Source organism: Triticum urartu, chromosome 6A (assembly GCF_056163025.1).
Source record: "Triticum urartu cultivar PI428250 chromosome 6A, HENAU_Tu73, whole genome shotgun sequence".
NCBI lineage: Eukaryota > Viridiplantae > Streptophyta > Magnoliopsida > Poales > Poaceae > Triticum > Triticum urartu.
Window position 1 is genome coordinate 358191050 of NC_141878.1, and position 14502 is coordinate 358205551.

The 14502-nt window shown below is 43.4% G+C and overlaps 1 pseudogene; it reads right to left on the reverse strand.

Moving 5' to 3' along the window:
- Positions 1-391: 391 nt before the first annotated feature.
- Positions 392-14502, reverse strand: part of LOC147965234 (protein FAR1-RELATED SEQUENCE 5-like) — a 39879-nt pseudogene continuing 25768 nt past the window's right edge.

Below are 14502 nucleotides of genomic sequence, written 5' to 3' on the forward strand. Positions count from 1 at the left end.
GCTATAAATCAGAGCATGTCTCCCTGGTATAAAAAAAGCAGAGCATACTTATAGTTATGTGCTCTATGGTATAACAAAACTAGAGCATGTTCAGTGTTATGCACTGCTTGGTATAACAAAACCAGAGCATGTTCAGGTTTATATGGTCCTTTTTTTTGCGGGTGAGGTTTATATGCTCCTTGGTATGACAAAATTAGAGTTGTTCAATATATCATGGTCTCCTGCTACTTGGTACACCCCAGTGAACTCAACACTGGTCAAAGAAAATAAGAGAAAGACAGTTTGACAGAAGACATATTCTCTTTGAATACAAGAGTTCAGTACCTTAAAAAATCAAATAACAACTCAAAAGGTGTATAAATTCATGAATTTTGAAGACAATCGAGGGCCATCATGGAACACCATTTCCCTTCACCTCTTGCACAATCTCAACCCATTTTCCTTTAAATTTTTTGCTAGGACAATAGCGACTATCATGAAATACTATTTGGTTGCACGTCTTGCACAAGCATGCGACCTTTAGCTTGGCTTCCTTCTTCTTATTTTTCTGATCCTCCTGACTCGTTTCCTTTCCATTTTTTATTCTTTTGCATTTCCCCACAGTACGAACTTGTTTAGTTGGCCTCGTACTCTTCTTGTCTAGTGTGCTTCAGACCTGATGCAGGAACCATTTCATCTAAAGGTGCTTCAATTTTCAATACACTTGATGATAAAAAGTCCATGCCTTCATCCGAGTGTTTCGCGTTTTGAATTAGATCTTCCAACTTATTGCGTACAATCGAAATCTTCTTCTTCGTAACATCATTCAAGGAGTCGGTGGCCTTCTCTTCTAGTAAATTTCCATGCTCATCATAAACATTCTCCCTGTAAATAAAAGAAAATTATGCCAACCATTAGATTTCCAAATAGATATGAATGGCAATTGTATAAACTCTTATACCATTTGCATCGCTTCTCCCATCTTTTCATAATGTAGTAGGATGGAAGTACATTTTGATTTTCAACTCTCAACACCTGGATAATATGGCGGCATGGGATTCCAATTGCCTCAAATAACTTGCATGAACAAGTAGCTATCACCGTTGTCGTGTCGCACTGAACTTCCCTAATCTTGTGGGATGGACCTTTCAAGGTCACAATTTTTACTGCTCCATCTTGTGAAATGCCTTGAACGCAACAGTGGTCTCTTGCTGCAACAATCTCTTTCTGAAATCTCTCAAATACTTCATATGTAAACACTTCCTTACCTTGTTTTTCTATTTCCCATGGTGTCAATAGTTGCGGCGTCCTATGAATGCTTGAGTTGTCTGCAATCAACTCCTCCTCGCGTTGGCATTCTAATGTCGTGTCAAACCTGAGCCAGAACTCAACAAAAGCAAGCTTGTGATGAATGAAACGGTTAAAAATGAATTTGCACTTTCAGACCTTGAAGTGGTTCGGAGAATGCCCGCCAATGGTATGTCCATAAAGTAAGCAGGTATCCATGACTCACGAATGCTAAATCTATTAGCCAACTACTCATTCTCCTCCAGGTGATAGTCTGAAATGATGGAATTCCATTGCAACTCAAACTCGCCCGGAATTTCTGAACCCCATACACACGAATTCATCCTCTCCCTAAATTCAGGTTCTTCTCTAATCACTGGTTCAATCTTCTCAGGAACTTTCTCCATTATGTGCCACATGCATAACCTATGCACAATGTATGGAAATACTTCATCCATTGCATTCTTGACGCTACAGGCTTCATCTGTTATGATTAGTTTAGGTGCTGCCCCACCCATTGCTAGAAGAAAGGTCTCAAACAACCAAACATATGACTTGGCCTCCTCATTCGGCAAGAATGCCGCACCAAAAACACACTTTGTAAGTGATGATTGACCCCTGTAAACGGTGCAAAGATCATGTTGTATTGATTAGTGGCGTATGTAGAATCAAATGATACCACCCCATTAGCACCGAAATGACTGTAATTCTTCCTACTCATGGCATCTGCCCAGAACAGATACATTAAATTCCCCTCTTCATTTATAACAAAATCATAGAAAAAGGCTGGATTGACTTCTTGCTTTCTAGCTAGTTGGGCAACAAATATTTGAGCATCGGCGTTCTTGATTTTATACCTGAGGCCACGGTAATAATTTTGCAAGTCCCTCTTTGAGAATCCAACATTCGGAATCCCTCCTTCGTTGACTTGAAGGAGCATGTATGCTTGGCATGTACCTATGCTTGCTTTGTGGCAAGTGTATAACGTATTTTTTGCCCTCTCACTAACTCTACGATTCGATCTGATCAAGTGAAGTTTATGTCACGCCCAATATGCGACACTATCCTAAAGGGACTCGAAGGTCCCACCAAGGATAGAACCGCATATTGACACGCTTTTGCAAGGTGGATATCATTACATTGATCCATTACATAATAGATAGGGATACATACAAGACATACAAATGCCGCAAGAATACATCAATACATCATATATAGAACAGCATCTGACTATGGATGAAACACAAACAGAAGCTCAAACGACATCAACCCTACTAGCCCAGGCTGCCGACTAGGAACCTAACCCAAGATCGACGAAGAAGAAGAAGAAGAAGAACTCCAAAACATGCAAAAATCGCTCTCACGTCATGATCATCGCATTACCTGTACCTGCAACTGTTGGTGTAGTAATCTGTGAGCCACGAGGACTCAGCAATCCCATTACCCTGGGTATCAAGACTAGCAAAGCTTAAAGGGATATAGAAAGGATAAGTGGTGAGGTTTCAGCAGCGACTAAGCAATGTATGGTGGCTAACTCATGAGTACAAGAGTAAGATGAGAATCTACGCAAACGGTCATAAACTAGTGATGATCAATAAGCGATCCTGAACTACTTACGTTCAAACATAACCCAACCGTGTTATCCTCTCGAACATCCCCGAAAAGAGATAGTCACGGTTACGCAACGCAGTTGGTGTATTTTAAAAGAGTTTACTTCAAGTCCTCTACAACCGAATATTAACAAATTCCCATCTGCCACATAACCGCAGGCACGGCTCTCGAAAGTTTAAACCCTACAGGGGTGTCCCAACTTAGCCCATGACAAGCTCATGATCCATGGAGACAATCCTCCATCGCGGGACACCCGATCAGACTCGGAATCCCGGTGCACAAGACATTTTCACAATGGTAAAAACAAACCAGCAAGACCTCCCGATGTGCCGACAAATCCCGATAGGAGCTGCACATATCTCGTTCTCAGGGCTCACCAGATGGGCTAGACATCGGGTTGGCTGAGACCCTGGTTGCCCAGGGGGGGCGGACACTCGAAGGAGCACTGGCCCGGGGGGTTGATTAAAAATCCATGGGGGCCGGCAAGTCCATATGCAAGTTTTTAGTTGTTATTAGGCAAATGGTAAAACCAATGTTGGGCCTTGATGGAAGAGTTTTATTCAAAGCGAACTATCAAGAGGGCCCCATACCCCTCATCGTGTTAGGGACACAAAATCAAGGAACATAACACCGTTATGACGGAAACTAGGGTGGCAAGAGTGGACCAAAACACTAGGCATAAGGCCGAGCCTTCCACCCTTTACCAAGTATATAGATGCATTAATTAAACAACAGATATTGTGATATCCCATGATATCCATGTCCCAACATGGAACAACCTGCAACTGCACCTGCAACTAGCAACACTATAAGAGGGGCTGAGCAAGCGGTAACATAGCCAAACAACGGTTTGCTAGGAAGGGTAAAAAGGTTAGAGGCTATCATGATAATTTGGGAGGCTTGATAAACAAGTGGTAGGTAGTGCGACATAGTGATAGTATCGAGACAACTAGCGTAACAAAGATAGTAGTGAAATCCAAGGTGATGGTCATCTTGCCTGAAATCTCGCTAGGAAGAAGAACGAGTCCGTGAAGAAGGTGAAGCCACGTAGACGAATGAATCCTCACGATCGCAACGAAACAGGGACTATCGAGAAGGAGCACAACCGGAAAGAAGCAAACAACATGGTAAACACACAACACATAAACAAGACATGATGCTCAACAAAGTATGATGCATGACAAGGCTACATGATGCTACTCAAGGCAAGAGATGATGCATGCAAGAGAAACACATCAAGGCAAGTTTAAATGAGGCTGGAAACAACATATAACAATTCCAGTAAGTCCTGATATGCAAATTTTGAAATTGGTCCAGAACTGAACAAAACATTATGTTGAAGTTGTTAAACATCGAGTTAAAATGCACCAAGATGATCTACACGGTTTTCTAGACAAGTTACATATAAAGTTCGTTTAATTCGGAGCTACGACCTAGAAGATATGAGCAAAACAAGTTAAACATGGCATTGGTGCAAAATGCATTCGAACAACATCACAAACACTCCAAAACATGGACGCAACAAGATAACATGAAACTACATGCAAAACCAAGCAAGTTTCATATAGAGCATGCTCAAAACGAAGCAACCGTTCAACACATACACTCAATACAAGTTTCACTCACAATCTGCCCAAAACAGCAACTAGGAACTTTGCAATCAAGGAAACAACATGCTACAGGTATCACATGGACACAAACTTGATATGCACTCAAATTAGAAGTTACATGCTTCAAATGACATTAAGGTTCAAGTTCATAGGCATTAGGATTAATCCAAGATGATCAATGCAAAAAGCAACTTAATAACACATATTATGACTTTGTAAAAAACAGGGCATACATGTGAGCAGGAATAACATGTTGACATGTTGGACGCATGAAACAAAGATGATATAGTGCAAGGTCATGGCAAAAAAAGCATGGCATTAAAGTGCAGGTCAAACATGGCAAAACATTATTACTAAGCATCTCCATATGACCCATAGATCAATGGCAATCAACAAGACAAGATACAACATGATATAAGCTGATTCTCACACTTAGAGGAAATCTGGAAATGCAAACAATAGCATTATGATGCTAACTTTTGAGGCACATAACAGCAAGCATAACAACTCAAGTAATCATTCAAAAGACATGGGCATGTATTAGACATGATACACTTCAACTTAGTCCAAGGGCACAAGTTCATATGAAGCATGGAGTTATTACTATGATGCTTGCAAAAAGGAACATGTTGTTAACAAGATGATAGATTTAGCATGATGGCAACTTGAGAGCAAAAATGAGACAAGCTATAGCAAGTTATATGGAAACCATGTGCATGGCATCAAAGTACACATAACAAAGAGCAAATAACATCAAGGCATTATATACATATGACTCATGGACTAGTGGGAACCACCAAGACAAGATTGAATATTGTAACAGTTTCAGCAAGTGTAAAACAGCAACATCAACATAGCATGTTTGCAAGCTTGGAACAAACGTCATATGAATTATAAAATTAACAAACTTGGCATGTGGACAAACTACTCATATTAAAAACATGTAATGGAAGCATCTCCAAAAGAGGCATTGATCAAACTATAACAAGCTCATAACATGGCATCATGAAATTAACAGAAAACTAGAACACCATATAGGCATGTTCATGGCAATGAAAACATATGCTACAGGACATATATGTGGCATCAAAAGGAATGGAATGATATAGCATAATATGGACATCAAAACATGTCAACTAGGCATCTCCAGATTATGCATGGAATGGATGGTAGCTTCAAGTTAACAGAGCAACATATTGTAACAGTTACAGACTTAGCAAAAATCACTAAGTCTCAGAAATCAACAACATCAAGTAGCACACTTCACAAACTTGTTCTATTCACCACAAGGCACATAAAAATACATGGATTGCACCACTTTAAATATGGCATGAAGATTCTCCTAAAACATGTAGACATGATGCACAAAAGATCAACAAAAAATGCAATGAAAAAGACAAAACAGCAAGTTATGACAATTTCAGCAGGTTATATCATTTAGCACTTTCGCAATGATGATTAAGGCATCAATATGGACAGTATCATGCATGAAAAAGACACTAGCATGTAGAGAACTCAAAGATGAACATTTTGATATATCATACACTCAATTTGGACACACATGCACAAAGTTGTACCACTCACAAATATGCAGCATGATATAGTTTTCTGGAGACTTAGCAAAAACAGAGGGGCTCACATTGGGCCACTGGGCCAAAAGGTGAGGCAGGCCGAACAAGGCGGAGCTGGGACGAACAAGGCCGGCCCACGTGAGGCAGAGGAGGCCCACGAGGGGCGAGCGGGCGAGGTGCTGCCTCCTCCTCGTGCCTGAGGCACGAGCGGACGCAAGGCGGCGACGGTGGCGCCATGGCAACGGCGAGCAGAGCAGGGAGGCCGGCGACAAGGGGAACCGGGCGGAGGCGGTGGATCCAGAGCGGGGGACGCCAGATTCGGCGAAGGCCGGGCGCGGGGTGTGGAAGGACGGCGGTGGTGGCGACCTCCTACGGCCGGCACGCGGACGGGCCACGGTGGCAGGTCGCCGGCGGGAGGCGCGAGGAGGCGGAGCTCGGCCGGCGGGAGGCTCTCGGGCGCGGCACGATCGGGATTAGGCGGCGGGGACGCGGGGCTCCATCGGGCCCGGTTCGGCCCGGCGCGGGCCAGATCTGGGCTCGGCGGGCCCGCGCGGTGGGAGGCGTTGACCGGTGGCGAGGTTGGCGACGTGGCGCCCGCGGAGTGGCTCGGAGTGGCGGCGGCGATGACGTGTTGGCCTCTGATTGACCGAAACATGTGGCGGCTGGACATGTCCGGCGAGGGTGGACATGTCCAGCGGCGCAAGGAAGAGGAAGGCTAGGGTTTATCCATGAATTTCGGGGGAGGGGTGTTTATATAGGTATAGGGAGCTAGGGGAGTCCAAATGAGGTGCGGTTTTTTCCCTCACGAACGTGATCCAATGACGGAGAGCATGGAGGGAGTTTAGATGGGCTAGTGGGCTGTTCTGGAGGGGGGGCTGGGATGCAAAGGGAAGGGACGTTTCGGTCAACGCCGTTAACCGTTGGGGCATCAAAGGACCTCCAAATGGAACAAAATTTGACAAGCGGTCTACCAGTGATATATCAAGACCACTCGACAAATCTCGGCCCATTCCAAGAACATTTTTCTCCCGCTCATGAAACAAGGTCTGAGAGGTGCAACGAGTGCATGGGAGAGTGTCGGATTTCAAAACGAGCAACGGAGAAGTGACCGGATCCAAGAGACGAACATGAATGCAAATGATATGCACATGATGATATGGCAAAGATGCAACACGCAAGCAAATGACATGGCAACGACAACAAATAAATAGCAGACACCTGGCGGATCGGGCTCGGAGCGTTACAGTTTATCAGAAGATACAAGGCCATGGTGTGGCACTCAACCGATGAGTGTATCATGTAGGTGTTTTCGCCACACAACTTGTGTAACATCCCAAATTTTCAATTTGGAATGTTATACATTAGGGCATCATGCATATCATATTTTATTTTGCATTTTGGTTGATCCTAGAAATTCTACGCAACTCAATGACCCATGGAGAGAGTTGGGGATTTCGTTATTTTCATATTTGAGTTTTCTCAAATTTTGAGAATAGGATCATTTGATTTTATTTATTTTATCATCAATTATTTCTAATACAAAAATATGAGAGAGGGAATAAAATGACTTTCCCAAAATAAAGAAATATTGAGGATTTAATAATAAAATCAAATAAGATTTTATTTCGGAGTTTTTCGGTGTTTTATTTGAATTTAGGAAAAAAAGTGCGTTTTTCAAAATTGCATTTAGGTCCCAAATAAATGTTCACCTTGTGCGGCTTGATTTTAGAAGCCCGTGAAAATTTATTTCGGAATTTTTGGAGTACGTTTATTATTTCTTTTTATTTTTCTTCCGAGCGGAATAATTAAAAAAAACGAACCGACTTAACGGCCTGTGTCCGACCGGGAGGCCTTTATAAGCCGAGGCCCGGCCCCGGGGGGAAACCCTAAAGCGCCCTAAGCCGCCTCCGCCCTAAGAAGCCGCCGCCGACGTCCGCCGCCGCCGCCGCCGGATCTCGCCGCCGAGGTTCGTCGCGCCTCGTTTTCCATGCCGAAAAAAAATCGGCGTTCGTTGTTTTTCTTTTTCTCGGATTAAATCCGCGATTTTTCTAATCGCGATTCCTGATCCGATTTTCGTTTTAGTATAACTTTTTGCTCGTTATCGGAATCAGGCGATTCAAGCGCCTAGAGATTCGTCTCGAAACCCTCTATCCGCTTAACCAACTTAAACAAGATTTTGCTACTATAAAATTTCCCTAGATCCAGATTACTAGAACGAAGTTGTTTTCTTTCGCCGTTTGATTTTCGTTGCTTCGTTCGATTTGATTCTTTTTGCCAACCGGAGTTCTTAAGTTGAATCTTCTGGTTAGATCTCTTATTTGAGTTTTACCTGTGCATTAGATGAGTACTTATTGTATGCTTGTTTGTTTGTCTGCGATAGAGTACCCGGAGTGCGCCGCGTGTTACTTCGAATCGTTAGGTTTCGCGGATCATCAGCAAGGCAAGTAACACTTTGATCATACCTTTTCTACTACCCAGTTTTATTGCATTAGATCAATCCTCACACATTGCATGATTAGGATCTAATTAAATTGTGGGATGGGAAGTAGATGAGGTAGTACCTATTACCTGTTATTATCAAACCTTTGGGAGTTACTTCTACGTTTGCTTATTATGCCATGCTATGCTAGTAGACGTGGATTGGGTGAGTGATATCCATGACAGATGTGAGATTGTTAATTAATGGTTTATCTAAGGTGGCAACTTAAACACACATCTGGCTGGATTGAGGCACCTGGGTATTCCAGGACTTGTCTGTTTTCTTTTGGACCGCCACCCAGGCTCAAAGGGATCATGAGACTATTCATACTAGAAACTTCCGTGTGCAGCCACAAGCTATTATGGGCTCTAGCATAGTTGACTAAGTTGTGCGAACTCTTAAAGTGGTAGACTAGCAGATGTAGGGGATGTAGGTGGTACGGTCTACCCGATCGTAAGGTGCTAGCGCTTCTGAAAGACTATGTCTCGGTTATCCGTCTTCTCAAACACCCTGTAGTGCGAGAAACCAAACGGAGGCGATCGAGTCTTGTGGGGAAAGTGCGCAAACCTCTGCAGAGTGTAATAAACTAATCATGGTTAGCCGTGTCCCCGGTTATGGACATCTTGAGTATCTAGTACCTGGATTTTCATGTGAATCTCAACATGTTACTCTAAATTAATTTTGTTGGGTTATGTTTAATGATGATGCTTAATTGGGATTGAGAATGTTGTCAACCGTTCTCAATGTTTAACAACCACCATGGTAGTAATTAAATTTTATTCCTTTGAAGTAGGGAAAAATTGGCTTTACGCAAAACTGTAACCATAGAGCTTTCCACCAGCCAAATATGCATATAGTATAGTTGTTTCATTCCATTATTCTCTATGTGTTACCTTGCCAGCATATTCCATGTGCTGACCCGTTTTCGGGCTGCAACGTTAATGTTGCAGACTTTTCAGACGATGATTAAGGAGTTTTTAGGTCATGGTTCTATACTCAGTGATGCCATTGGAGTTGATGGACTCACTTATCTTCCAAGCCTTCCGCTGTTATCGTTATTAGATGGCCTTAAGCCATATTTATTGTAATAAGTTCTCTTTTGAGACACTCGATGTAATAAGTGTATGATTGCTACTCTGCTATAAATCCTCCGAGTACTATGTGGTGTCAGCATTACTGATCCAGGGATGACACCGGAGCACAGAGATCAGACTGTTTGAGGTCTGGTCGCTACAGAGATGGTATCAGGGCACACGCTGACTGTAGGACACGACCACTAAGTTAGAGACCTAGATCACTGTTCACTCTCTTCTCTTCTGACCTCTCATCTTTTCTACTCTTTAGGATGGCGGATGCAAGGAACAAGTTCACACAACCGGATGAAGATACACCCTTTGGACGACACTTGAAGGAAGTCACTAGATACCTGAACATAGGAGTACCAAGCTTCACAGGAACCTACAACGCCACTTTACCTGAAGAAGAGCGCTGGATGATTCAAGTTCAAGTTCCAGGAAGGACGTTCATGCCAGTCACTGAGCCCATAGAGTTTTCTTTTGATGCACCAACTTGGAGTCTAGGAAAGAGCATGGCAGTTCACATCGCCATGGGACGCATTGGAGAAGTCTACCGCAATGATCTCAAGGATACTATCTACCAGATTTGTGGGCGCCGAGATGAACACTGGGAGATGATCAGCACCAGGAAGGATAGATCAATTGCAGCTTTTATCCAGGAGCTAAACCAGCACATTCGACGACAGGAGAACCAGATGTGCGCCGACATGATAGATCTGAAGAAGGCTAAGACTAGAATCAAGGAACTGGAGGAAGAACTCAAGGCTACACGTGAAGATTATGAAGAGGAAATTGAAGTATTGGTGGAGAACAATGACGACCTGATCAAGAAGATTGGAATATTTGTGGGAGACCCTACGCCAGTAGATGAAGACGAAGAACCCAAGGAGATTAGCCCGGAAGACTACATCATCATCGACGGCACCGACTCGGAAGCGGATAGTAGCGATGATGACTATGTTGATGAAGCTGGAGCAGATATCATGGAGTCAACGACCGAAAAATATTTCTAGTAGACCACCTCATCAGTAGTAGTAGTCCACCATGTAAATATAGTAGTCTGAGCACTTTTGCGATAGGTAGATCGATTGTATGCCCTTGTTTGATTGATTCAAGTGAATTGTTTGTTTTGCCTCATGTGCATATGGGTAGTGTTTTCTCTTTAGACCCCCTCTATTCTTATATCTCATCTTTTCTAAACCCTCAGATGCCTCCGAGACGTGACCCCAGATTTGCCTTTCCACCAGAGCTCACTCAGTTGATCCAGCAGCAGAACACATTGATGCAGTTGCTAGTCCAGAATCAGAATCGGGGGAACAATAACAACAACCCACCACCACCACCACCACCTGTTGACCACTTAGCCCGTTTTCTTAGGCTGAATCCGTCGGTGTTTTCCAGTAGCACCGAGCCGATAATAGCAGATGATTGGCTCCGCAAGACAGCTAGGGAGTTGACCACAGCAGTATGCACAGATGCGGAGAAGGTGAAGTTTGCCGCACATCAGTTAGAAGGACCCGCGGCATCATGGTGGGAGAATTTCACAGCCACTTTCCCTGTAGACACTGTCACATGGGACCAGTTTCAGCAGGCTTTTCGTACTGCCCATGTTTTAGCAGGAGCTATGGCCATGAAGAAGCATGAGTTTCGCAACTTGCGCCAAGGAGGAAGGACAGTTGGCCAGTATGTGGAGGAATTTAGTAAGTTAGCACGTTATGCCCCAGATGACGTCGCTACGGATGCAGCTAAGCAGGAGAAGTTTCTGGAAGGACTGAATGATGAGTTGAGCATGCAGTTGATGGTAGCAACCTTCAACAACTACCAGGAGTTGGTAGATCGTGCTCTTATGATTGAAGCGAAGCAGCAGCAAATTGAGAATCGCAAGAGGAAGTATGGACAAGGAAAGTACAATTCAGGAGCTCAGCAGAAGCCACGTTTTACCCCTAGACCGGGAGGACATTTTCAGCATACCCATGGAGGAGGTAGCTCGCACAATCACAATGGCACCAAGAATGGTAATGTCAATGGAGGAAGCAACGGCCAGAACCGCACCAACCCCTCAACCCCAGCCAAGAAGGACTTGAGCCAAGTCACTTGCTTTAAGTGTTCGAAGACAGGACATTATGCAAATGAATGTCCTGAATTGCAAAATGGAAATAGCAATGGAAGTTGTGGGAAGAAGCCGAACCCTTTTAACAGGGGACAGGTGAACCACGTTAGCATGGAGGAGGTTGAAGCTCAGCCCGATGCAGTAATAGGAAAATTTTTGGTTAAGTCAATTACTACACTCGTTCTTTTTGATACTGGTGCATCGCATTCATACATCTCAAGGGGATTTGTGGATAAGTATAACCTACCAACCCAAGCCCTTAGGTCACCCATGTTAGTAACCTCGCCCGGAGCAGAGTATGTGGCTAGTCTATGGTGTGATAGGTTACCATTAAGGATTGGTAACTATGTTTTTCCCTCAGACCTAATAGTGTTGGAATCCCAAGGATTGGATGTGATATTAGGCATGGATTGGTTATCAAAGTATGAACGGAATATTGAATTTTCTAGTAAGTCAATTTTGCTTACCACACCAGAAGGGAGAAGGATCAAGTATGTATCCCGGCATGAGCCAAAGAGGACTCAAGTAAATTTCCTAACAGGAGTTGTGCAGGAGGAAGTACCAGTGGTAAGGGATTTCCCTGATGTATTTCCAGAGGAGTTGCCAGGCATGCCACCGGATAGAGATATTGAGTTTTTGATTGAGCTATTGCCAGGCACAGGGTCAATATCAAAGAGACCATATAGGATGCCAGCAAAGGATTTGGTGGAAATTAAGAAGCAGATTAAGGAGTTACTGGATAAAGGTTATATTCGCCCAAGTTCTTCGCCTTGGGGATCGCCAATACTTCTAGTGGAGAAGAAAGATGGATCGTTAAGGATGGTTGTTGATTATCGAGGATTGAATGAAGTAACAATCAAGAACAAGTACCCACTACCAATGATCAATGATCTGTTTGATCGATTGCAAGGAGCTAAGGTATTTTCCAAGATCGATCTGCGATCAGGATACCACCAATTGAAGATTCAAGAACAGGATATTCTAAAGACAGCTTTTACCATCAGGTATGGGCTGTACGAGTATACCGTTATGTCATTTGGTCTGACTAACGCACCTGCCTATTTTATGAACATGATGAACAAAGTGTTTATGGAGTTTTTGGATAAGTTCGTCGTAGTGTTCATTGATGATATCCTGGTTTATTCGAAGAATGAAGAGGAACATAAGGAGCATTTGCGTTTGGTACTTGGAGAGCTCAGAGAACATCAATTATATGCCAAGTTCAGCAAATGTGAGTTTTGGTTGAAGGAAGTAGGATTCCTCGGACACGTTATATCTGGAGAAGGTATAGCAGTAGATCCCGCTAAAGTTGAAACTGTGACCAAGTGGGAAGCCCCAACAACAGTTGGAGAGATCCGGAGTTTTCTTGGACTCGCAGGATACTACCGGAGATTTATTGAGAATTTCTCAAAGATTGCGAAGCCTATGACTGAGTTGTTGAAGAAGGATACCAAGTTCATATGGACGGAGGAGTGTGAGGCTAGTTTCCAGGAGTTGAAGAAATGTTTGGTTACCTCACCAGTGTTGATTTTGCCAGACCAGACCAAGGATTATGAGGTGTATTGCGACGCTTCACGTCGAGGACTTGGAGCAGTGCTTATGCAGGAAAGGAGAGTTGTTTCATATGCCTCAAGACAACTGAAACCTCATGAGTTCAATTATGCCACGCATGATTTGGAGTTAGCAGCCGTAGTGCATGCATTGAAGACATGGAGACATTTTCTCATTGGAAATCATTGTGAGGTGTACACGGATCATAAGAGTTTGAAGTACATTTTCACACAGAAGGAGTTGAATCTCAGACAAAGGAGATGGTTGGAGCTTATCAAGGATTATGATATGAAATTGCATTATCATCCTGGAAAGGCTAATGTAGTAGCAGACGCATTAAGCCGCAAGAGCCATGTCAATACGTTAATGACGGGAGAAATACCCAAGGAGTTAGCAGAAAATCTTCGCGAACTATGTTTGGAAATAGTTCCAAGAAGTTATGTAGCAGCACTAGAGATTCAGTCAACTTTGATGGATAGATTCAGGGAAGCTCAAAAAGCTGACAAAGAGATTGCCGCTATAAAGGAGAAACTGAGCAAAGGAAAAGCTAAAGGATTTCATGAGGATGAGCACGACACCCTATGGTTCTAAGACTGCGTTTACGTGCCCAATGACCCGGAGATCAGGAAGTTGATTTTGCAAGAGGCACACGATTCACCCAGGAAATACCAAGATGTATTTGGATTTGAAGGATATTTTCTGGTGGACCGGAATGAAGAAGGATATTGCGGAGTATGTAGCAGTTTGTGATGTATGCCGGAGAGTAAAGGCAGAGCATCAGAAGCCAGCAGGATCGTTACAACCATTGCCGATACCCAAATGGAAGTGGGATAAGCTAGGCATGGATTTTATCACGGGGTTGCCTAGGACTCGTTCAGGCTATGACTCAATTTGGGTTGTTGTCGATCGATTTACGAAAGTAGCTCATTTCATCCCAGTAAAGACCACTTACACCAGTGCTAAGTTGGCAAAGATATACATGACCAGAATCGTATGTCTGCATGGAGTTCCAAGGAGTATCGTATCGGATAGAGGAACCCAGTTTACCTCAAAATTCTGGAAGCAGTTGCACGAAACTTTGGGTACCAGGCTAGAATTCAGTACAGCTTTTCATCCACAGACAGATGGACAGACCGAAAGAGTCAATCAGATTTTGGAGGATATGCTGAGAGCTTGTGCGCTAGATTATGGATCTAGTTGGGACGATAATTTGCCATATGCAGAGTTC